The sequence below is a fragment of the Prionailurus viverrinus genome, chromosome A2 (assembly GCF_022837055.1).
Source record: "Prionailurus viverrinus isolate Anna chromosome A2, UM_Priviv_1.0, whole genome shotgun sequence".
Classification (NCBI taxonomy): Eukaryota; Metazoa; Chordata; class Mammalia; order Carnivora; family Felidae; genus Prionailurus; species Prionailurus viverrinus.
In genome coordinates, this window is record NC_062562.1 from 33,566,335 (window position 1) to 33,591,907 (window position 25,573).

Genomic DNA, 25,573 nt, shown 5'->3' on the forward strand with positions numbered 1-25,573 from the left:
TTTTTGAGAGAGAGAGAGAGAGAGAGAGAGAGAGCGCACGCGAGTGGGGTAGGGTCAGAGAGAGTGAGACACAGAATTTGAAGCAGGCTCCAGACTCTGAGCTGTCAGCACAGAGCCTGACACGGGACTCGAACACATGAACTGTGAGATCATGACCTGAGCTGAAGCTGGATGCCCAACCGACTGAGCCACCCAGGCGCCCCATATAACCAATTATATTTAAATGCCTGCTGCCATATCTGAATTTGTGAAGCTGGAAAGATCAAGAGTATACATTCTGAAATCTGTGTGTAGAAGTCAAACTCTCCTGTATTTAAGAATTACCTGTCCATTCCCAGACTCCACTGTGTCAATGATAAATTCAACTGAAATGAACACTGAAGAGTTAGGAGACCTGGAAGCAAACCCTGACTCTGCAACGACTACGTGAATCTGGGCAAGATATTTCTCTTTGGTGTGCTTCTCTCCATAAGCAATACGAGAGAAAGAGTCCAAATTAAGTTTGACTTCCTTTCTTGCTATGGCATTATGTAATTCTGTGGGTTCATACATATTTGAGAACTCTGTGAGACCTTGCGTGGAATACAAAGATATGTAATTTATAGACCTTCTCCTTAAATAGCAAGAAAATAATCAAACAATATAGTAAATAAAGCCAAATGAAAGCTTACCACATATCTTGGATTCTAAGATGCAAATATCTTTCCTTCCACAACAAATGTTTTAGAAATAGAAAAATATCTTACAATTATTTTGATAAAAAGAAAACTTCAGGGGTGCCTGGGTGGCTCAGTTGGTTGAGCATCTGACTCTTGACTTCAGCTCAGGTCATGATCTCACAGTGAAATGGAGCCCTGTGTTGGGCTGTGTGCGGACAGCATAGAGCCTGCTTGGGATTCTCTCTCCCTTTCTCGTTGTCCCTCCCCTGCTAGTACATGCTCGCTCTCTCTCTCTCTCTCTCTCTCTCTATCTCAAAATAATAAACTCAAAAAAAGGTCAAGGAAGAGGAATAAATTGTGATATAGTTATGTTCCTTTGCATATTAAGAGAACAGACCCGTTTCCAGAAGGTATACCTGAGGTAGTGAGATCATTTCAATTTTACCTGAAACTAGGACATCTGACAGTTGCCTGAAATGTCTTCTAAAGTGATAATACTGTGATGTACTACTGAAACAAAAACTGATTGAATCAATCAAGAAATGCTGTCAACACAACAGGCAAGACAATGGCAGTACAGTCTACTGAACTTGACAGGCTAACTCAGAGGAGTTCAAAGTGAGGAAAGGCTGGCATGTTTGATTTATTTATCTTGAAAGCCTATTACACAGTTGCTGAACACTTATCCATCAAAAGCCCCTCCCACTTTTAAGAGAAGCTAAATATATAGTTAAATTTAAGGGAAAAGCAAAATGATAAGCCCAAATAGAACGACGTGGATGGATCCAGAGACTATTACGCTATGTGAAATAAGTCAGAGAAAGACAAATACCATGTGGAATTTAAGAAACAAAACAGATGAACATTGAGTGGGGAGTAAAGAGGCAACAGAAAACAGAATCTTAACAATAGAGTACAAACTGAGGGTTGATGGAAGGAGGTAGGTGGGGGACAGGCTAGGTGGGTGATGGGGATTAAGGAGGGCACTTGTTGTGAGGAGTACTGGGTGTCATATGTAAGTGATGAACCAATGAATTCTACACCTGGAACTAACAGTACACAGTATGTTAACTAACGGGAATTTAAATAAAAACTTGGAAAAAATGCAGAAGAAACTCCAGTACGCTTCAATATGACTCAAGGTTATTGTGTTGGAAAGCAGATGAGTGGTTGCCTGGGGAGAAATACCGGTGGGGAAAGGGAGGAAGGACTTTGGCTTTGACAAAGAAGTACAAGGAAACTTTAGGGGTAATGAATATGCTCATTATCTTGATTGCAGTGGTAGTTTCATGGGCATATGCATACTTCAAAGCTCAACAAACTGCGAGATCATGACCTGAGCCGAAGTTGGACGCTTCACCAACTGAGCCACCCAGGCACCCCAACAGTGATATTTCTTAAGAAGTTCTGTATCTTGCAGGGCCTGCATACATACATCAAATCTGAAAAAATAACAACTATTGGCAACAATGTGGAGAAAAAGGAACCCCCATGCACTGTTGGTAGAAATGCAAACTGGTCCAGCTATCATGGAAAATAATACAGAGATTCCTCAAAAAATTAAAAATACAACTACCATATGATCTGGTAATTCCCCTATTGGGTATTACGCAAAGAAAACGAAAACACTAACTCAAAAAGACACATGCATACCTAGGTTTATTGTAGAATTACTTAAAATAGCCAAGATATGGGAGCAACCCAAGTGTCCATCAAGGAATGAATGGATAAAGAAGATGTGGTACACACACACACACTCACACACACACAGAGGACTATTACTCAGCCATAAAAAGGATGAGATCTGGTCATTTGCAACAACGTGAATGGATCTAGAGAGTACTGCAGTAAGTGAAATAAGACAGAGAAAGACAAATACCTTTGGCTTTCGCTTATATGTGGAATCTAAAAAGCAAACCATAGATACAGAGAACAAACTGATGACTGCCAGAGGGGAAGGAAGGGCAAACGGGTGAAGGGAAAAGGGAGATACAGTCTACCAAGTAACGGGATGAATAAATTATGGCAATGAAAGGCTCAGCATAGGGAATATTGTCAGTGATATTAGAACAGCACTGTATGGTGACAGAGAGTAGCCACACTTGTAAGCAGAGCAAAATGTACTGACTTCTTGAATCACTATGTTGTACGCCTGAAACTCACGTAACATTGTGTGCCAGCTGTATTTCGATTAAAAAAAAAGACACGAGATTAAAATATATAAGCATGTGTATATCAAGTCTGTGGCCTATTGTAGGGTAACCACAAATTGAAAGTCTATCTTCAAAACAGTACTTGGGAACTTGGGACAGGTCTGGTTTGAGCAGTATGCAGTTAGGGTTCCCAGTTGTGAACAAGAGGCAGAGCTGCCTAAATTGTGATTTGGTCATTTTGTGGCTTTTTATTTTATTATTATTTTTTTAATGTTTGTTTATTTTTGAGAGAGACAGAGGCAGAATGTGAGTGGGTTAGGGGCAGAGAAAGAGGGAGACACAGAATCCGAAGCAGGCTCCAGGCTCTGAGCTGTCAGCACAGAGCCCAACGCAGGGATTGAACCCACGAGCTGTGAGATCGTGACCTGAGCTGAAGTTGGACGCTCAACTGACTGAGCCACCCAGGCACCCCTCATGGCTTTTTAAAGAAAGGGGTGGACGGGGCGCCTGGGTGGCGCAGTCGGTTAAGCGTCCGACTTCAGCCAGGTCACGATCTCGCAGTCTGTGAGTTCGAGCCCCGCGTCAGGCTCTGGGCGGATGGCTCGGAGCCTGGAGCCTGTTTCCGATTCTGTGTCTCCCTCTCTCTCTGCCCCTCCCCCGTTCATGCTCTGTCTCTCTCTGTCCCAAAAATAAATAAAAACGTTGAAAAAAAAAAAAATTAAAGAAAGGGGTGGTGAATCATAGGGCCTATAGGGACTTGGAAACACTGAACATTTCCAAATGTAACACCGTGCAAAGTGTATATTATATCCTTCATTGTTGTCTTGTTTTATTTTTACCGGGGTTAAATAACCAAAAGATAAAATTTACCAGTTTAACCATTTTTAAATGTACAATGTAGTGGCATAAATTACGCTTGTTGCCTTATTTTTAAAGGTAGTATTTCATTCTGAGGAGACAGCATGCATGGTGGTTAAGGGCGGGGGGTGCTGGAATCAGACAGAAGGGCATTTGGTTTCCACTTCAGCCTCTTATTAAATGATGACCTTGGGCAATTTAACAACCTTCTCTAATCTTCCGGTTTCCTCATCTGTAAAATGGTGACAAAAACCTACCAGATAGTACTGTTGCAAAGATTAAGGAATATAATGCATGTGAATGACTCAATGTAAATCCTGGCATGGAATAAACTCTTTCAATATGATATAGGAAATGTAGTTAAGTTTGACCCAGCATTTCTGCAGAGTCAGAGGTTCTTAAACTGGGGAATGTGAGCCTGAGGGAGTTCTGCATTGGGCTTGAGGGGCTCTGTGAGTCTTCTCCATCATGCGCGAATGTGTGAGTCTTCCCTGTGTGCCTGTCTGGGAAACAGGTACGTAGTATTCAACAGATTTGCAAAGTGTTGGGAGGACCAGGGAAAAGAACCCATAAAGCTCCTCAGAGAAATACCTATAATCAAGATTAGCCTTGCTTCGCCTCCTACTCAGAGGCCTTTGATCACTGACCTAAGTTTTCCCTTTCCCTGTCTGGAGAGGACAGGTGAGCAGGACAGCAAATTCCTTCTTCTCTGTTTCGGGATCACGGTGTCGAACCCATGGGGTAAGAGTCACAGTCCCTTGAGTTGTGGCCTGCAGTCTGCTCACATCTACCTACTTGACGCCCACCCCCCACTCCAGACACCTGTAGGGACACAATGCAAATTGGCCAGCGGGGTTGCTGTGAGAGTGTGAAAGGCAAGGGCAGGGGCTCATGGAGCTCAGGAGGCTCTGCTGCCCTGTGTCCTTAACGTCGTGCCCTTCTGCACCCTAGCTCATTAGGCAGTGCCCTGCATATGCCTCGAGCTATATTTTACGTGCATTTTAATCATCTGGTGATCTTGTAAAAATGTGGACTCTCACTCAGTAGGTCTCAGGGGGTGGGGCTGAGATTACATACTGCTAACAAGTTCTCAGAGACTGCACTTGCAAGGGTGAGGCTCTAACCTCTTCACGATGTAATGATTAATTTACTTGCTTGTCTCATCAATGGGTCCCTGGGCACACCGAAGGCAGAGGAAGGACCTTACCTGATTCTGGCTCCCCGGGGGTTTCTGTCTCCAGGACAGACAGGACATAGAGATGTTAAAGTAAAAGTTTAGCAAGTGAATGAATGAATGTGAGGAGGAGGAGGACTTGTCACTGCAAAATACGCGTTTTTAAAAAAAATTTTATTTCTGAGAGACGGCGCAAGTGGAGGAGGGGCAGAGAGGAACTGAAACGGGCTCCGGGGCTGACAGCAGAGAGCCTGACATGGGGCTCAAACCCACAAACCGTGAGATCATGACCTGAGCTGAAGTCAGGATGCTTAACCAACCCCAAATATTTTGGTGCCCCCCAAATACGCATTTTTGGCATAAGGATTATTTAAGGCCGATTGTAAGAAACAGCAGACACAGGACAAACTCTGACAATCAAGCACAAGTTGTGTTTCCCTAAGAGACATTTACGTTTATAAGAGAACTCTCCATTGGTAAGGCTGTCTTCCATAGGATGGCTAAATTTCTACAAACTCTTAGCAATGCAGGAGGCGATCAGTTTACATCTTTGTAGCCACCTTACCCTCGTTTATTGTTTTGACTCCTACTCTCTAATAACCGGCTTCCCACTCGAATATTTTTCTTTCGTCTTACCTGGAGATGGTATTTAACATGGCGGCATGGACCATTTCTGGGACTTACTCCAATCACCTGGGTCTCTCCCATGTATATATAGGAGGCTATGTGCTATTAAACTTCTGCTTGTTTTTCTCCTGTGAATCTTTTATTACTGAAGGAGGGAATCTCAGCCAAGAACCTAGGATATAGAGAAAACTATTTTTCCTCACCTATAAGTGAATGACTGAAACAGATCCTAGAAAAGAAAGGAGCTTTTCTCCAGGGGGCATGAAGGTACTCAGTTTGTCCCAACTGGACACATTTTCCAGGTACCTTTCTACTTCTAAGATGAAAGTCCTCTTCTTCTCTGAGGCTCAAGGAAGGGATCCCCTTCCTGAGCCAGTCAAAGAGATGAAAGAGAAGTCACCATTATGACCCCTAATAAAGATACACACATTTCTCAGACAGCAATTTTGAGTGAATAGGAACAGTTACTGTGAAGAGACTCTTAAATACTGAGAACTGAGCTTTGATGGGGGTGGGGGAGAGGGGAAAGCGGGTGATGGGCATTGAGGAGGGCACCTGTTGGGATGAGCACTGGGTGTTGTATGAAAACCAATTTGACAATAAATTATATATATATATATAATATATTTTATATATTATATTTATATATATAATATATATATTTTATATACTATATATTTATATACACAAATATATATATTATATATAATATATAGATTATAATATATAATGTATATAATATATAGGTTATAATATATATCATATATAATATATAATCTATATATTATATATTATAATATATATAAATTTTTACTATCAAAAAAAATAAAAGAACATTTACTGTGTAATATAATTAACCATGCAAAACCTTCCCTAAGCATAAAAATCTACAGGACAAAGATGCTCACAAGGGCCATTTTATACGCCTGATTTTACCATAGGCCATTCTTTGGCACGTGTTACAAGGTTTAACCTACGCAGTTATTTTAGCCTTTACCACTGATACATGAAACATAAAGACTCAGGAAAGAAGAAAGAATGTCTTGGGAAAGTATTTCACCAAAGCAGACACAAAGTGTGGTTGAAACCCCCATCACCTTGTCACTTCTATTACACCAGGTAGAAACAGCTATAACCCCAGGTGTGACCACGCATTACCTTTGCTGTTCAGAGCCACTGCTGCATTTACTTGCGAGCAGACCATTTCGTAGAGAGACAGAGAACGTGAGCGCCTTCAGTCAGAATGCTGTGCCCAGATGTCACGCTACTTTATTAGGCAATGATGAATCACACAGGAGTTCTCACGTCTACTTTCCCATGACCTCTGCGCAACAAGGGAAAGCTCAAGAACAATTCTGGGCATTCGATTTCCCTAACAAAGCAACAGAGGGCCCAGATTAAACTGGCCACTTGGAAACTTAAAAGGAACCACCATTTGTCACCATGTAAGAGGGCAAGCTGATAAATGGGCAGTGAATAATCACAAGACAATTCACTGACTAAATGTATAGCCATTGTAAACCTAAGGCCAAACCCTTGGAAGGAAAGAAATTTGAGTTCAGCTGAGTCTGCTTGTAAGTTCAGTAATTTTAAAGAACGTAAAAACCACAAAGGCAAATTTGAGGAAGCACTTCTAAGACATGTGAGTTACGCGGGAAAGCAACATCGGAGCACACGCTGTGAATGCAGTTAGCCTCTTGAATGTGGTTTTGGTTGTCGCAATTCACCTGTTACTACCAATCCAAAAATGTCTACAAAAGCTGGAAAAGCAACCCATCTTCACCAAGATGTCAGTCCTGGTTCAAGGTGTGGAGACGGTGATGAGGAGGAGGAGAGCTGATGGCAACTAATTTTTTTAAAATACAATTTACTGTCAAATTGGTTTCCATATAACTCCCAGTGCTCATCCCAACAGATGCCCTCCTCAGTGCCCATCACCCACTTTCCACTCTCCCCTACCTCCCACCAACTCTCAGTTTGTTCTCAGTCCTCAAGAGTCTCTTATGGTTTGCATCCCTCCCTCTCTGTAACTTTTTCCCCCCTCCCCCTCCCCCTCCCCCTCCCCCATGGTCTTCTGTTAAGTTTCTCAAGATCCACAGAAGAGTGAAAACATACGGTATCTGTCTTTGTCTTGATGGCAACTAATTTGCCATCAGCTAGGTACTTGAAACATTTCATATATTAAACTGTTTACTCCTCAAAACAATGTAAAGTAATTAACCTCATTTTAACTGATGAGGAATCCAAGGCATGTAGAGATTAAATAACTCGCTTAAATTTACACAGCTAGTTACTTTGGGTAATCTGGTACTACCCTGCATACTTCCCCTCCTCCAAGATTTATTGAGATATAATTCACATACAACATTATGCAACGTTAAGATGTGCAATGTGTTGATCCGATACACTGAAATATTGCAATGTGATTACCACTATAGCAGCTAAATCTTTGTTGCATAGTGTTCTTTTTGTTGTTTTGGCATGTTGACAACTTTTGAGATCTATTCTATTACCAGTTTTCAAGTATATAATACAGTATTGTTATCTGGAATCACAACGTGCATTCAATCCCTAGAACTTAATCATTTTCTAGCTGGAAGTTTGTACTATCTTCCCATTTCCCTATCACCCTCACCCCCAAATCCTGGTAACCCCCATTGTACTCAACTTCCATGACTTTGGCTTTTTTAGGTCCCACATATAAGTGACATCATACAGTGGCACATTCCTAAGAAATCTGGGGCAAGATTGAGGTTTTTTTTAAGTTTGTTCATTTTGGGGCACCTGGGTAGCTCAGTCGGTGAAATGTCCCACTTCAGCTCAGGTCATGATCTTGTAGTACGTGAGTGTGAGTTCTGCATTGGGCTCTGTACTGACAGCTGAGAGACTGGAGCCTGCTTTGGACTTCGTGTCTCTCCCTCTCTCTTTCTCTCTCTCTCTCTCTCTCTCTGCCCTTTCTCCACTCGTGCTCTGTCTCTGTCTCTCTCTCTCAAAAATAAATACACATTAAAAAAATAAAGTTTACTCTCTCTGTCCCAAAAATAAATAAACGTTGAAAAAAAATTAAAAAAAAAAAAAAAATAAAGGGGCGCCTGGGTGGCGCAGTCGGTTAAGCGGCCGACTTCAGCCAGGTCACGATCTCGCGGTCCGTGAGTTCGAGCCCCGCGTCAGGCGCTGGGCTGATGGCTCGGAGCCTGGAGCCTGTTTCCGATTCTGTGTCTCCCTCTCTCTCTGCCCCTCCCCCGTTCATGCTCTGTCTCTCTCTGTCCCAAAAATAAATAAACGTTGAAAAAAAAAATTAAAAAAAAAAAAATAAAGTTTATTCTGAGAGAGAGCGTGCACGGCAGGGAGGGGGGGCAGAGAGAGGGGGAGGAGAGAGAGAGAATCCCAAGCAGGCTCTGTGCAGAGCCTGATGCGGGGCTTGAACTTGTGGGGCTGAAACTCACCAACCATGAGATCATGACCTGAGCCAAAGTCAAGAGTAAGCTGCTTAACTGACTGAGCCACCCAGGTGTCCCTGGGCAAGATTGAGTTTTACAGAGTGTTATAAAAGGCAAAGAGGAAAAAGGTCCTTTGACTGGGAGGTTGGGAATTTCCTTTTAAGGCTGGCAGGTTGGTCTTCTAGGGTAAGGTAAGCTAAAGCGTTAGAGGGTTGTGATTGGTGTGTGTTAGGCTTCCCTGACAGGGAGGCATCTCTCCCAAGTGCAGGCTCACTTAGGTTTAGATCTATGATGTGTTCTGGGCCATGGAGGTGGCCTCCATCTTGAGTCTGAATGTATGAATTAACTTGATATATCTCTATCTGTACCTATGTCTCTATATCTATAGATGTATCTCACATCTTCTTTTCCCATTCATTTCTTCCATTCATTTGCTGACAGACTTAGGTTGTTTCCATATTTTGGCTACTGTGAATAATGCTTCAATGAACACAGGAGTCGCCCGTGTGCTTTTAATTCCCCCTAGCATGGATAATGATGACGCCAGCACACTGAACGCTACACTTTCATGGCAATGCAGATTCCAGAGTATTAAACCACCTATAAAGAAACCTGCCTGGTTCTAATATTCCTGAGACTGTGAGCCAACCACTGTTTCAAAAGGTTGATGAGTGGTTCGGTGCATTGCAAGATATCAGTCAAATAATGAGCGCCTAGCTAGTCCTTACGGAGGCACAGTTGAGGAAAGAGGGTGATGGGAAAAGTAATAAGAGACACACAGAATGTGGTCCCTCTCCACTGTCCTATCTTCTAAAAGATAGGTTTGAACCAAAAATGCTTGAACCTTGAAAGGCCTCACCAAGAGGACCATATGGCCCCCATAAGGGAAGCCAAGGGGGGTGGTGGTAATTTTTCCTGCCCAGCACCCTTTCACCTTTCCACTGGTAACAGCACCCTGAACTTCTTTTGAAGCATCTTATCTCCTGTTCCCCTAAGATGCACAGTCTTGTTTTGATAAGAAGGGGCAGGCAAGCGGCTTGAGTTATGCCACTTGGCATTATCCTCTTGGGAATTCAAATTTTGAGAATAATGCAAGGACACACACACACACACACACACACACACACACACACACACACCCCTCAACATCAACACAACACAAAGGGCATACTCGTTTGGAGAAGTGGTGATTCAATTCTGCTTCCTGGACCTTCGGATCCTAAAGCTAACCTGGTTTGTGCCCTTCTGAGTCTCTTTCTTCAGTGCTGCTTAGATCCTGTGTGATCTGTATGCCTCAACAAATTCATTTTGGGCCTAAGTTGCCCAGTTTCTGCTGCCTGTACCCAGATGACCCTAACTAGTACCCCCAAGCTATTATAGTCAATTATTGTATAGACCAGTTAATATTAAACTACTCATATCTCAAGTCACTTTACAGAAGCACTCTGTTGGTCACAAAGGGGAGTGATTAGGTATGATTTAAATAAACCTGATGAAAGTATAGGTGGCCCTATTTTTTTAAAGACAGATACCCCCAAAGGCGTGCCTGGGTGGCTCAGTCAGTTAAGCATCTGACTTCAGCTCAGGTCACGATCTCACAGCTCGTGAGTTCGAGCCCTGCGTGGGGCTCTGTGCTGACAGCTCAGAGCCTGGAGCCTGCTTCAGATTCTGTGTCTCCCTCTCTCTCTCTGCCCCTCCCCCACTCACACTCTGTCTCTCCCTCAACAATAAACATTAAAAAAAAATTTTAACACAGATACCACACTAGAAATGTTCCTCAAACTTTCTTTGCAGTCATTTCATTAACTATACAAAGCACTGAATCAACAATCAGAGGTACTTACTGCTAGACCTCACTTAGCTACAACAAAGCTGTGTACCTTGGACAAATTACTTCCCCTCTCAGAGCTTATTTCATATCTGTAAAAGTAAGGAGGGGAGGGTCTTTGGGTATTCAAATATTGGAGTTTCTAAAGTTCTAAATTGAAAAAGATGCTTTCATAATTGAAGAGATGTATCTCAAGACCTGTTTTTCCTGAAAACGGAGATTTCTCTCCTATGGATTGGTAAGATGGAGTTGAGTTCCATCTTGACTCCTTGAGGTAGACATTGTATGGTATGCATGTTAGGGAGGATCCAGAACCTTTCTTGTGCCTGCAATGATCTTACCATTCAGGAGAAGACCCCCAAAGGTCAGGATTATGAAATAGCTCTTCTGTCATTTAACTGAAACCTAGCTATGGACCAACTCCAAAGAGGTTGGCAACAAATGTAACTTATTTGTTAGCCATTAATAAATGAGTTTTAGGTTCGCCATGAATAAATGAGTTTTAGATTCGGACCTTCAAGGAAACTTTGCATTGAAGAAATATTCATCACAAATTTTATTGGATTTTTTTGTTGGCAACCTTCAAATTTTATAGTTTCCAGGTTCAGACATATCACTAAAGAAGCACAGAGAAAAAAAAAAAAGACATGTCTCATTTAAAATAAGCAATTTGAGTCCTAAGATGTATTTATCTTTTCATCATGGTTCCTCATCTAAAATCCCTCTGACCTTCATAATCTCACAGCTCATGGGTTTGAGCCCTGCATTGGGCTCTGTGCTAACAGCTCAGAGCCTGGAGCCTGCTTCAGATTCTGTCTCCATCTTGCTCTGCCCCCACCCTCTCTCTCTCAAAATATAAATAAATATTTAAAAATGGAAAAAAAAAAACCCAGATGCTATCACTATTGCATTTCCCTGCTAAGGAAACTGAGGCTCAGAGAGGCAGAGTATGTGGTCACAGTCACACAGCCAGGGAATGGCAGAAGTAGGGTTCATGTCTAAGTCTCGTAAGGTTCATTCTTTTACCTACCCTGTCATATCATAAATTCATAGTGAATGTGAAGGAAAAGGAAAGTGGACTGTGGTTTCTTGAAAACTTTGAAATGGGACGTATTATGCCATAGGGGGAAAAAGGCATTTTTCCCTTTCTAACTGGCATTGCTAGGAATCACTGATGCTATCGTATATACACGTATGACACCTGATGTCTTGTCCACAAGCCACCAGCATACCTCACGATTTCCCATTTGAACTGATAGTCTGGGGTCTCACCGGTGAGGTGGTTTGGAGGGGAAGAGAGGTCATTATCAAAAATGTTGGTTCATTGTCACTGAGAGGTGAAAGCTAGAGGGGTTGTGACCCTAAGCAAACATCTTCTTGGACAGCAATCACCATCGGCTTTGACTAGGGATGCTTCCGTAAGAGGATCCATCTGTGCTGTCTTCTCAGGAGGGGGTCACATATTTATCTCCCGAGACTTTGACACAAGCTATTTGTCAGCCATGGTCACACGTGCTTGCTGTTGCCATGCTTTATCCTTTTAGTCAAAGCAATAATTCCTTGTTTTGAGAGAGCAACTGTGGGGTGCCCGGTGTTGGTATTTTAGAAACAAACAGCGTCAGGGACAGCTGTGGTGGCAGATTTCGATTTTTTGCAGCCAAGCTGGTGACAGCATAGTATGCCCAATGAAATTAAAGAGTTTCGGATGCGAAGCCTTTGCATCTCCACAATAGTGCGTGATTTGTGATGACCTTTCTCAGAGGGACTCCCTCTGGAACTTACCTTCATTCTGTAGCAGGGAGCTTCCAAGAGTGGCTGCACTAAGGCACTTACTTGCACCTACTGAATGCTGTCATCCTTCAGAGCTTCCCGTGGGGAGGCCCTCCGCCATTGTGCCTGTGCTCATCATTATCATTCATCAAAATACACCCACGTTTGTGTCAATTCAAATTCAGTGTGACATTTGCTTTCGCTTTCCTTTGTGGGTCAACGTCCTTCTGAGCCTCCCAAGTACTGGCTATGGCATAATTATTACTGCTTTGGCTCACGGTCATTTGCACGTTCTGATTTAATTAAGAGAGGATAATCCAAAGAGGTTTTTATGGAATCTCTTCTTTCTCAGGTAAAAGTAGCAAGAGTTAACAAAAACCAGGCCTCTAAGATTCTTCAACAGGTAGTTACATCAGGACATCAAGTAAGAAGCAATTTCAGTTCACTACAGGAGTACTAGGATAATACTTTGATATGTTCACAGTTCAGTCCAATGGTTTTAAAAAATGCTGCTGTGTTCACATGGGGACTTAATTTCTTTTGAGAGTTTTATGAAGCCGTGTATCTCTTCTCAAAAATATGCTCAAAGTTTTATATGTATTTTCAGGTTTTTATGGATCCAGACACAGCTTTAATGTATGCTCTAGATCCATGCTAAAAGATCTTTTTGTGATAAAAAATGTTCTCTAAATGTACTGTCCAATATGGCAGCCACTAGTCATGTGGCTACAGAGTAGGTAAAATGCAGCAGGTGAAAATGAAGAATCAAATTTTGAATTTAAACTTCAAGAGTCACATGTAGCTAGTAGTTGCTATACAGGGCAGCTAGCTAGCTCTGCATTAGCAGTCATTTCCCATCTCCCCCAGTTTTCCCAGCCCTAGGAAACCATTAATTGACTTTTTTCCTCCATAGATTTATCTATTCTGGACATTACATATAAATGGCATCATACAAGATGTAATCTTTTGCTATTGGCTTCTTTAGATCATTCTTTAAGTGGTTTTTTATAATGTTTTTTTTTAAGTTTATTTAGAGAGAGAGAGAGAGAGAGAGAGAGAGAGAGCGTGAGCACGAGCAGGGAGGGGTGGAGAGATAGACCAAAGACAATCCCAAGCAGGATCCCCACTATCAGCATGGAGCCCAATGTGGGGCTTGCCCTCACAAACCGTGAGATCATGACCTGAGCTGAAGTCAGACACTAAACCTACTGAGCCAGCCAGGCGCCCCTTTATAATGTTAAGGCCCATCCATGATGTAGTATCAGTGATATTAATCGTGAAATGTAAGTACTCCATTCCTTTAAACTGTTGTTGAATAACATTCTATTATATGAATAGACCACATTTTGTTAACCCACTTACCAGCTGATCAACATTTGAAATAATGTGGCTACTGTGAATAATGCTGCCATAAACATTCATGTACAAGTATTTGTATGGATATATATTTTAATTCTCTTGGGTATTCACCGAGAAGTGGAATTGCCAAGCTTTATGATAACTTCATCTATAATATTTTCAGGAACTGACAAAATGTCTAACTAGCTGTACCATTTTATATTCCCACTAGCCAGTCATGAAGGGTACAATTTCTCCACACCTTCACCAACATTTATTTTATTTTAGCCATCCTGGTGGGGATGAAATATGCAGTTTTGGTTTGTATTTCCCTAACAGCTAATGACGCTGAGCATCTTTTCATGTGCTTATTGGCCATTTGTGTATCTCCTTGGGAAAAATATTTGGTCAAGTCCTTTGTCCATTTTTTGATTGGGTTGTCCTTTTATTGTTGAAATTTATGAGTTCTTTATATATTCTGGACAAGTGCCTGATCATACATATATTATTTGTAAATATATTCTCTCATTCTCCGGATTGTCTTTTTACTTTTTAATGGTGTCCTTTGAAACATTAAAGTTTTTCATTTTAGTGAAGTCCAGTCAATCTTTTTTTTTTAATTTGCAATTGAGCTTTTCATATCGAAAAACAAGTTGTCTAATACAAGGTCATGACAATTTATTCCTATGTTTTCTTCTAAAGTTTTACAGATTTAGCTCTTTTACTCCAGTCTATGATCCACTGTGAGTTCATTTTTATGTAGAGTGAGGAAGGGGCCCAACTTCATTCTTTTGGTTATGGATATCAACTTGTACAAGTACCCTTTCTTGAGATGACTATTTTCATTTTTCTTTTTGTCACTCTTGTCTCTGTTTTCAGCATGTTCCCAAGTGCTGCTGATTCTGCTGCTGCTTGTTCAGAGAACATATTTGGAGATGGTAGGCTCTATTCAACTGCTTGGAATGCCTTTTCCACTTATTCTTTGTGATCACAGTCAAATGGCTCTTTCCCCAAAACTCCTGTCCCTTGGCCCCCTAGTCAGAGGTGAAAAGATTTTTCCTATAACACCTTCTTCATAGACTAAAGAGATCAAATTCTCTGCCTTTTGTGACTTTATCACCACTGTCTTGGCTTAGTGTGATAGCTTAGACTAGATGCTTATTAACTATCCCCTAAACCAACAATGATAGTTAACACTTATGTGCATATGATGGGCCAGTGTCAACTGTCTTATAAAACATCATCTCATTTAATCATCAGACCAGCCCTATGAGGAAGGTCCTATCACAACCATTTTATGGATGAGAACAGAAAACTTGTCTGTGGTCATTATCAGTTGAGTTTGATCCTGGCTCCCTTAGAAAATTAACTTGGCCTAATTTAACTATAGTAACCAAATCTCTGAGGAATCTAATACATGCTACATTTTATTTGTGTATGCTTTGGCAGCCAGTTAAGAAAAACAGCAAAACACCTTTTCCTCTTTTGCTTGCATGGGACAGTGAGATCAGTCTGCGGCCACATTGATACTGCTCCTCTAGCCCTGCTCTCACCTCTGCTTGATTGGTCAATGCTTTTATCTCCCATCTTGCATCCTGGCTTCGAGTCCTGTCTTCCATGTTTCCTCTAAAATATGGAACTGATCCTGCCACTGGTTGAAGTTTTCAGCGATTCCTGGTTCCCCTATAAAATCATACACAGGGGCACCTGGGTGGCTCGGTCGGTTAAGGGTCTGACTCAAGTCATGATCTCACGGTTCATGGGTTCCAGCCCCACGTCGGGCTCTATGCTGACAGCTCAGAGCCTGGAGCCAGCTTCAGATTATGTCTCTCTCTCTCTCTCTCTCTCTGCCTCTCCCCTGCTCATGCTCTGTCACTCTCTCTCTCAAATATAAACATTAAAAAAATTAAAATAATATCCAAAATAATTAGTTCAGCTTATGATCCGCCTGTACACAATTTGTCTAGCATTTCTTCCTGCTATATACTTTACACTACCGTACTTCTGGAATCTAGAATGACTACCCATTCCTTAAACAGAACCAACTTTACTCCTTTGGGTCTTTGCAAAATCTCTTCCGACTGTTCTCAACTGTCCTTATCAACCTGTCCCTTACCCACCCATTCTTCAGGACTCAGTTCCTACCAACTCTACTGAGAAAAAAACGCCAGTGCACCCTGTGACTTCTTCTTTTTGCACTTCTTTAGGATTATACACAGAACTGTGAGGTCACAGTTGGCAAATTTTCTAATAATCTATTTATATGTCTTCATTGGGGGACTAAGAGCTCCTCAAGGGTAAGAAATATCTCATCTTCATATCTGCAGCATCCGGCACAGGACTTGTCAGTCAATAGATGTCGGTAAATAAACCAATTTTATCAAAATATGAATGGTCTGGGACTAAGACACCAGCTTTTAACCTTATCTACAAAAAGAATTCTTTCACCTGCGTTCCCACAGCTCTCCGTGTGACCAGTTTCTACAGTAAATATCACATCTGCTGTGAATTTGCGTTGTATTTGTGCACGGGATTGTGCGCTCCTCCGAGGGGCTGGGGTCACAGCACATCCATCTGTGCAGCCCTTGGCTCACATAGAATATTGTCTTGCACACAGAAACCATTCTGTAAAGGTCTGCAGAACTGAAATGAGTTTAAGTAGCTTCTCAGGTTTTAGCCAAGCTATTACAAAGCCTCCCACTACTCTGGGGAAACAATTATCTCTAACACAGGAGTGAAGGATGTATTGCAAGGCTCTTTGATGTTTCACACTCTCACATTCCTCTGGCAGAAGAGATCTTCAAACAGATGGACGTACTGTCTACTCTGATTACACTGGTCAACACCTGACCCAGATAACAGCAATACAAGGGATATGAAAAGAGGGGAGTCTTTTTAGAAGGCAGAAGTCAATGGAAGAAGTAGTAATAGTTCATAGAGTGAAATGCATTTCCATTAAGACAGTGTTCCTATTTCTGCCCTCTTTTTCTTTTGTTGTATCAGAAATGAATTCGTGGGTGCATATGAGACCATGGCTCTCTTAAATGACTTCTTCACATAACAGGCTCTGGCTACTTCACACTTATTCTTTCTCATGCACCAATCTGCAAATATTTATTGACCATCAGCTAAGCATGAAGGACTGTGCTAGGCACGAGTAGGACAAGAGATTAGGAAGGAAAAAAATACGGACTCCGAAAACACTATTGGGCACTTGAAAGTATCTTCGATATAAAATTCAAGGAAGAGCGTATGGAAGCAGTAAGATTCATACCAGTAACTACTTTAGGTCATATGGGTTTTTAAATTCAAACTTGCTGCTGGATATTGCAAAATCAATGGCTGAGATAATTCTAATCGTTATATATGATCAACATTTGCTTTTCTAATTGAAATGAATGTACCTGCTCCTAGGATGAAGACAACACATTAATATGGCCATTGCCCTGTTCACCGACCTCATCTCCTACCACACTCCTCCCCTTCTCCATGCAACTAGCTGCATTGGACTTGGTTCAGAGTCTTGGACGCTTTCTTCTTCTGTGATAAAGTTTGCTTATACTATTCCTTACGCCTGGAACATTGTTATTTCCCTTCCCGCATGGACACGAGTAACTCGTGTTTATCCTTCATGTACCAGCTCAATGTCAACTCCTCAAAAGTGTCACTTCCATGACTTACAGCTTGTATCTTTGTCTTACACACTCTCCCAGTACCATATACCTCTCCTTCAGGATATTTACGGCAGCTGCAATTTTGTTTTCTTAAAAAATCTTGTTCGTGTTTGCTAATCTGCCTGTCACTTCTACACTACAAGCTCCATGAAAGCAGGGGTATGATTTCTTTTTGTTTATCACTGGCTCCTCACTGCTCCACAAAGTGTAGAGATGGCGCTCCATAAAAACACTGTGGGAGAAATGAATACAAAGTAAGTTGAAGTGTCATGGAAAATAAAGTTACTCTAGTGATTAGTGTTATTACATTAGAGTTTAGAAATGATTCTATGTTAGCAGATAGATATAAAAAAGTGTGAAATGCATGACAGAAAAAAGAAACTATGGAACAGGATTATTGGAGAAGAATCTCACAGGAATATTTTCAAAGATATAGATTTAATGTGAATTCTGAAAGCATGAAGAATGATAAGACCAGACGCCTTTATACATAAAGGGAAATAATGGATAAATTATAACAACCTTCCCCAAAATCTGTGCTGTAAGAAAAACGTGGGCCACAGGCCTTTCAAACTCTGAGGATAAGGAAGTAATAACACAGGCAAAACGTGTTCACATTTATGGTAGAAATGTAAGACTTTTCCAGGACTGAGAGAGACACCAGAGAACAACAACAACAACAAAAAAAACTACTTTGGAGATCAGTCAATCAAAACTCCATCTGAATCCACCATGGAGATTTCCCCAACATGAACTATGAAATAAGCACATAAATTAAGCATCCGAAAGTGAAGTGAGTGTGTGGGTATGTGGAAACAAAAAACCGTGATTAATACATCCGTCAAAAATTAGAACGCTGTGCCAGTTCGTGATTTGCCTTAAAATTCTCTCCCTGAGAGGTCATGTTGCAAAAGATGCCAGTTGTTCAGTTTGACGTAACCATTTGTTTTTGGAGGGCCACCTAGAACTGGGTCTTAGTCTATACTGAAAGAAATAAGAAAATGACTTCTTTCTCAACCTCGAAGAAGCCTGTGAGCTGCCCTGTGATATGCATGGTCCAGGGGAATACTTAGATCCATAAACAAATTCTCCTTTATGAAAACACTGTTTAGAAAGCTTTTGGCTAGAGGTGGGATATAATTGTTTTCCAAAGGGTACTACCCAAATCTACACGGACCTAGAACAAAAGACCTGGCTCCCTCAGCAATTATGGAATCCCTGAAAAGAATAGGCTTGCATTCTAATGATCTAAACGCTTAGACAGCAAGAAGTTCAGGGGATTGCCATAATGTGAAGTTCCCAGGCCTATGGAAACCGACGTGCTTTGAAATAAAATTCTAAATTGTTTTCTCTGCCTCTGCTCATCTTTATCTTCCATTGCTCCCTAATTCCTGGTACCATGGGTTTTCCTGGCTATGTTAAGTGGCGGACTCCTCTGCAACATGACTCTTGTGAAGGGCCCATGATTAATTATGGAACAGACTAAAGCTTGGATAATCAATTGTGTAATGCACCTGTTCATAACCAATTTCATGGTTGTTTTCACCCTCTCAATGGCACATGGCCAACTTCTTCAATGATTTCGGTAAACTTGGACATGTGGGGTCTACAAAAAAATCCTCTGGGCATAAGGTTAGTGGTAATGGAGAGTTACTTGGCTAACAATATTTAATGGAACAGCAGAGAAACTCTTTTTAAAGAAAATTTGGCAATAGTCACCAAGCATCAGGAAATGTTCATAGCTTTTGACACACAATTAACATCTTTTTTTAAAAAAAAACACTCTAAAGAAATAACCCACATACTGAGAAAAACTATATATACAAATATATGTAGTACTGCATTTTTATTATAGCAAAGAAATAGAAACAAATCAAATGGCTAAGAGAGGAAATGTCCAATAAAATGTGATATCTCTACTTGTGGAAATTAAGTGGCTATCATCAATGGCAGTAATCAAGACCAGGAAGCAAAATGAAAAAAAAAAAAATCACTGAGGATTAAAGTAGGGGAAAAAAAACAGAATAAAAAATTAAATGCAATTTAAATAAAAACTAAGAAAACTAAATGTTAAACTTAAGAAAATTAAATGTATATGTAAATTATAAATAACATGACATACACATGATAAAATGCAAGCAGGAAGCACATTAAATTGTCCCCAGGCGTTTTTTAATTGTAGCATTGTTAGCTCTTTTAATCTTCATCTATATTTTCCAAATGTACAGTTTTGTGAGTGATTGTCGAAGAGCACTTCATAGAGATCTATTTCATATACTATAAAATTCTTATTTTTCAGGGTACAACTCCATGGTTCTTAGCATATTCATAGAGTTATGCAACCAGTACCACTAATTCCAGAACATTTTCATAAGCCCTAAAAGAAATTTGGTACCCTTTTGCAGTCATTCCCCATTTGCCCTCCCTCTAGCCCATGGCAACCACTAATCTGCTTTGAATCTACAGAGATATGCCCTTTCTGGAGATTCTACATAAATGGATTCATACCATACAGCCCTTTGTGGTTGGCTTCTTTCCCTTAGCTTAAGGTTCATCCATGTTGTGGCATGTGTTGGCACTTAACTCCTTTCATGGCTGAGTAACATTCCATTTTATGGATGTACCACATTTCTTTTTTATTAATGGAATTAACTAATTAATTAATTAATTAATGGAATTATTAATAATTTATTAATTCTTATTTATTAAATGAATATTAGGGTTGCTTCTACTTTTTGGCTATTATGAATAACGCTGCCATGAACATCAACTACAGGTGATCGTTTCTATCATGGGTATATATTTAGAGGTAGAATTGCTGGGTCATAAAGAAACTATGTTAACTTTTTTGACGAACTGCCCAACTCTTTACTCAAGCAGTGGCACCATTTCACAATCCCTGCGAGCAATGTGTGAAGGTTCCAATTTCTTCACATCCTTTTCAACATTTGTTCTGGTCTTTTTTTTGTTTTAGTCATTCTAGTGAGTGTAAAGTGGTATCTCAATGTCTTTTTGAAATGCATTTCCTTAATGTTTAATGATACTGAGCACTGTTGCATGCGCTTATTATCCACCTGTATGTCTTCTTTGGAGAAATGTCTATATCCATCCTTTACCCATTGGGGGGGGGGCAACGGTTATTTACAGGGTTATTCACAGCTTTATCGTTGCATTTTAAGAGCCCTTTTTGTGTTTTTCATCCAAGTTCCTTATCAAATATGTGATTTGCAAATATTTTTTCCATTCTGTGAGTTAGATTTTTCACTTCCTTCTTTTTAAAAATGTATTTATTGGGGCGCCAGGGTGGCGCAGTCGGTTAAGCGTCCGACTTCAGCCAGGTCACGATCTTGCGGTCCATGAGTTCGAGCCCCAAGTCGGGCTCTGGGCTGATGGCTCAGAGCCTGGAGCCTGTTTCCGATTCTGTGTCTCCCTCTCTCTCTGCCCCTCCCCCGTTCATGCTCTGTCTCTCTCTGTCCCAAAAATAAATAAACGTTGAAAGAAAATTTTTTTTTTAAATGTATTTATTTAAATTCAAATTAGTTAACATACAGTGTAGTAATGGTTTCAGGAGTAGATCCGGGTGATTTATCACTTCCATGTAACATCAAGGGCTCATCCCAACAAGTGCCCTCCTTAATGCCCATCACCCACCCGCCCCATTCCTCTACTCATCTCCCTTCCAGCAACCTTCTGTTGTTCTGTGTTTAAGAGTCTCTTATGGCTTCCTTCCCTCTGTTTTTATCTTCTTTTTCCTTCCCTTCCCCTATGTTCAACTGTTATATCTCTTAAATTCCACATATGAGTGAAATCATATGATATTTGTCTTTCTCAGACTGACTTATTTCACTTAGCATGATGCACTCTAGTTCCATCCACATAGTTGCAAACAATAAGATTTCATTCTTTTTTGATCACCACACACACACACACACACACACACACACCATCTCTCCTTTATCCATTCATCCATTGATGGACATTTGGGCTCTTTCCATAATTAGGCTATTACTGATAGTGCTGCTATAAACACTGGGCACATGTGTCCCTTCAAATCAGCATCTTTGTATCCTGTGGATAAATACCTCATAGTGCAATTGCTGGGTTGTAGGATAGTTCTATTTTTAACTTTTTGAAGAACCTCCATACTGTTTTCTAGACTGGCTGCATCAGTTTGCATTCCCACCAACAGTGTGAAAGTGTTCCCACTTCTCCACATCCTCGCCACTATCTGTTGTTTTCTCAGTTGATCATTTTCGTCATTCTGAAGGATGTGAGGTAGTAAGTATCTCATTGTGGTTTTGATTTGTACTTCTCCAATGATGAGTGATGTTGAATGCCTTTTTATGTGTCTGTTAGCCATCTGGATTTCTTCTTTGCAAAGTGTCTATTCATGTCTTCTACCCATTTCTTCACTGGAGTTTTTGGGTGTTGAGTTTGAAAAGTTCTTTATAGATTTTGGACACTAACCCTCTGTCTGATATGTCATTTGCAAATATCTTCTCCCACTCTGTCAGGTACCTTTTAGCTTTGTTTATTGTTTCCTTCACTGCACAGAAGCTTTTTTATCTTGATGAGGTCCCAATAATTCATTTTTGCTTTTATTTCCCTTGCCTCCAGAGGTAAGTCTAGTAAGAAGTTGCTACCGTTGGGGTCAAAGAGGTTGCTGCCTGTGTTCTCCTCTAGAATCTTAGTGATTTCCTGTTTCACATTTAGGTCTTTCATCCATTTTGAATTTATTTTTCTGTATGGTGTAAGAAACCAGTCCAATTTCACTCTTCGGCATGTCGCTGTTCAGTTTCTGAGCATCATTTGCTGAAGATACTATCTTTTTTCCTTTGGGTACTCTTTCCTGCTTTGTCAGAGATTAGTTGGCCAAACATTTGTGGGTCCATTTCTGGGTTCTCTGTTCTGTTCCACTGATCTATGTGTCTGTTTTTGTGCCAATGCCATACTGTCTTGATGATTACAGCTTTGTAATACAGCTTGAAGTCCAGAATTGGGATGCCTCCAGCGTTGTTTTTCTTTTTCAATATTACTCCAGCTATTTGGGGTCTTTTATGGTACCACACAAGTTTTAGGATTGTTTGTTCTAGCACTGTAAAGAATGCTAGTGTTGTTGGGTTTTTTTAATGTTTATTTATTTCGAGAGAGAGAGAGGGAGAAACAGAGAAGAAGACAGAAAGGGAGGGAAGAGGTACAGAGGGAGAATACAAAGAGAATCCCAAGCAGGCTCCACAATGCCAACGTGGACCTCGATGCAGAACTCGAACTCATGAACCATGAGATCGTGACCTGAACCAAGATCAAGAGTCAATGCTTAACCAACTCAAATGAGCCACCCAGGCACCCCAGATGCTAGTGTTATTTTGATAGGTATTGCACTGAATGTGTGTCGATTGCTTTGGGTAGCATAGACCTATTAACAATATTCATTCTTCCAATGAATGAACATGGAATGTTTTTCATTTTTTTTGTGTCTTCTTCAATTTCTTTCATAAGCTGTCTATAGTTTTCAGCATACAGATCTTTTACCTCTTTGTTTAGGTTTATTTCTAGGTATCTTATGGTTTTTGGAACTGTCAATGGGGTCAATTCCTTGATTCTCTTTCTGCTGCTTCATTATTGGTGTATAGAAATACAACTAATTTCCATGCATTGATTTTATAACCTGTGACTTTGCTGAATTCATGTATCAGTTCTAGCAGTTTCTGGTGGTCTTTAGGGTTTTCCATGTAGAAGAATATCGTGTCACCCACGAAGAGTGAAAGTTTGACTTATTCTTTGCCAATTTGTATGCCTTTGACTCCTTTTTGTTGTCTGATTGGCTAGGACTTCTACTACTACGTTGAACAATAGTGGTGAAACAACATCCCTGTAATGTTCCTGATCTTAAGGGGAAAGCTCTCAGTTTTTCCCCCTGAGGATGATATTAGTGATGGGTCTTTCACATATGGCCCTTATGATGTTCAGGTATGTTTGAGGAATTTTATCAAGAAAGGATGCTGTATTTTGTCAAATGCTTTTCTTCCATCAATTGAGAGGGTCATATGGTTCTTATCCTTTCTTTTATTAATAGGATATATTACGTTGGTTGATTTGTGAATATTGAACCAGCTCAGCAGCCTAGGAATAAATCCCGATTGTGGTGAATAATTCTTTTAATGTACTGTTGAATTTCATTTGCTAGTATCTTGCTCAGAATTTTTGCATCCATGTTCATCAGGGATACTAGCCTGCAATTCTCCTTTTTAGTGTGGTCTTTGGTTTTGGAGTCAAGGTAATGCTGGCTTCATAGAATGAGTTTGGAAACTTTCCTTCCACTTCGATTTTTTGGAACAGTTTGAGGAGAATAGGTATTAACTCTGCTTTAAATGTCTGGTAGAATTCCCCTGGGAAGCCATCTGGCCCAGGACTTTTATTTGTTGGGAGATTTTTAATAACCGATTCAATTTCTTTGCTGGTTATGGGGTGGTTCAATTTTTCTATTTTTTCCTGTTGCAGTTTGGGAGTGTGTGAATGCCTACAAATTTTTCCATTTCTTCCAAATTGCCCAGTTTGTTGGCATATAATTTTCATAGTACACTCTTCTAATTGTATTTTTGTGGTGTTGGCTGTGATCTCTCCTCTTTCATTCATGAATTTAGCTATTTGGATCCTCCTTTTCTTTTTGATAAGTCTGGCTAGCGGGTTATCAATTTTGTTTATTCTTTCAAAGAAGCAGCATTTAGTTTCATTGATCTATTCTACTGGTTGTTGTTTTTTTATTAAATTTTCTTTAACATTTATTTATTTTTGGGACAGAGAGAGACAGAGCATGAACGGGGGAGGGTCAGAGAGAGGGAGACACAGAATCTAAAACAGGCTCCAGGCTCTGAGCTGTCAGCACAGAGCCCGACTCGGGACTCAAACTCACGGACTGCGAGATCATGACCTGAGGTGAAGTTGGCCACTTAACCCACTGAGCCACCCAGGTGCCCCTCTACTGGTTGTTTTTGTTGTTGTTTGCTTCTGTATCACTTATTTCTGATCTTTATTATTTCCCTTCTTCTGCTTGCTTTAGGCTTTATTTGCTGCTCCTTTTCTAGCTCCTTTAGGTATAAGGTTAGGTTGTATATTTGGCACATTTCTTGCCTCTTGATATAGGCCTGAACTGCAATGTACTTTCCTCTTACGACTGCCTGTGTTGCATCCCACAGGGTTTGGACTGTCGTGTTTTCATTTTCATCGGCTTCCGTGTATGTTTTTTTATTTCCTCTTTAATTTCCTAGTTAACCCATTCATTCTTCGGTTGTATGGTCTTTAACATCCATGTATTTGACAGCTTTCCAAATTTTTTCTTGTGGTTAATTTCAAGTTTTATAGCATTGTGATCTGAAAATGTGCATTGTATGATCTTGATCTTTTGGTACCTTTTGAGGGCTGATTTGTGATCCAGTATGTGATCTCTTCTTGAGAATGTTCTATGTGCACTTGAGAAGAACGCGTATTCTGCTGCTTTAGGGTAAAATGTTCTGAACCTAACTGTTAAGTCCATCAAGTCCAGTGTGTCATTCAGAGCCACAGTTTCCTTGTTAATTTTCTGCTTACGTTATCTGTCCATTGTTGTAAGTGGAGTGTTAAAGTCCCCTACTATTATTGTATTATTATCAATGAGTTTCTTTTTGTTTGTGATTAACTGATTTATATATTTGGGTGTTCCAAGTTGGGGGCATAAATATCTATAATTGCTAGCTCAGCTTAGCTAGACTCCTTAATTATGATATAATGCCCTTCATCTCTTGTTACAGTCTTTGTTTTAAAATCTAGTTTGTCTGATAGAAGTATGGCTTTCTTTTGACCTCCATTAGCGTGATAGATGGTTCTCCATCCCCTCACTTTCCTTTTTTTTTTTTTTTCTGGTGCAATAGAGATGTGGGTTTTTTTGGGTTTTTTTCCAATATATGAAATTTATTGTCAAATTGGTTTCCATACAACACTCAGTTCTCATCCCAAAAGATGCCCTCCTCAATACCCATCACTTACCCTCCCTTCCCTCCCACCCCCCATCAACCC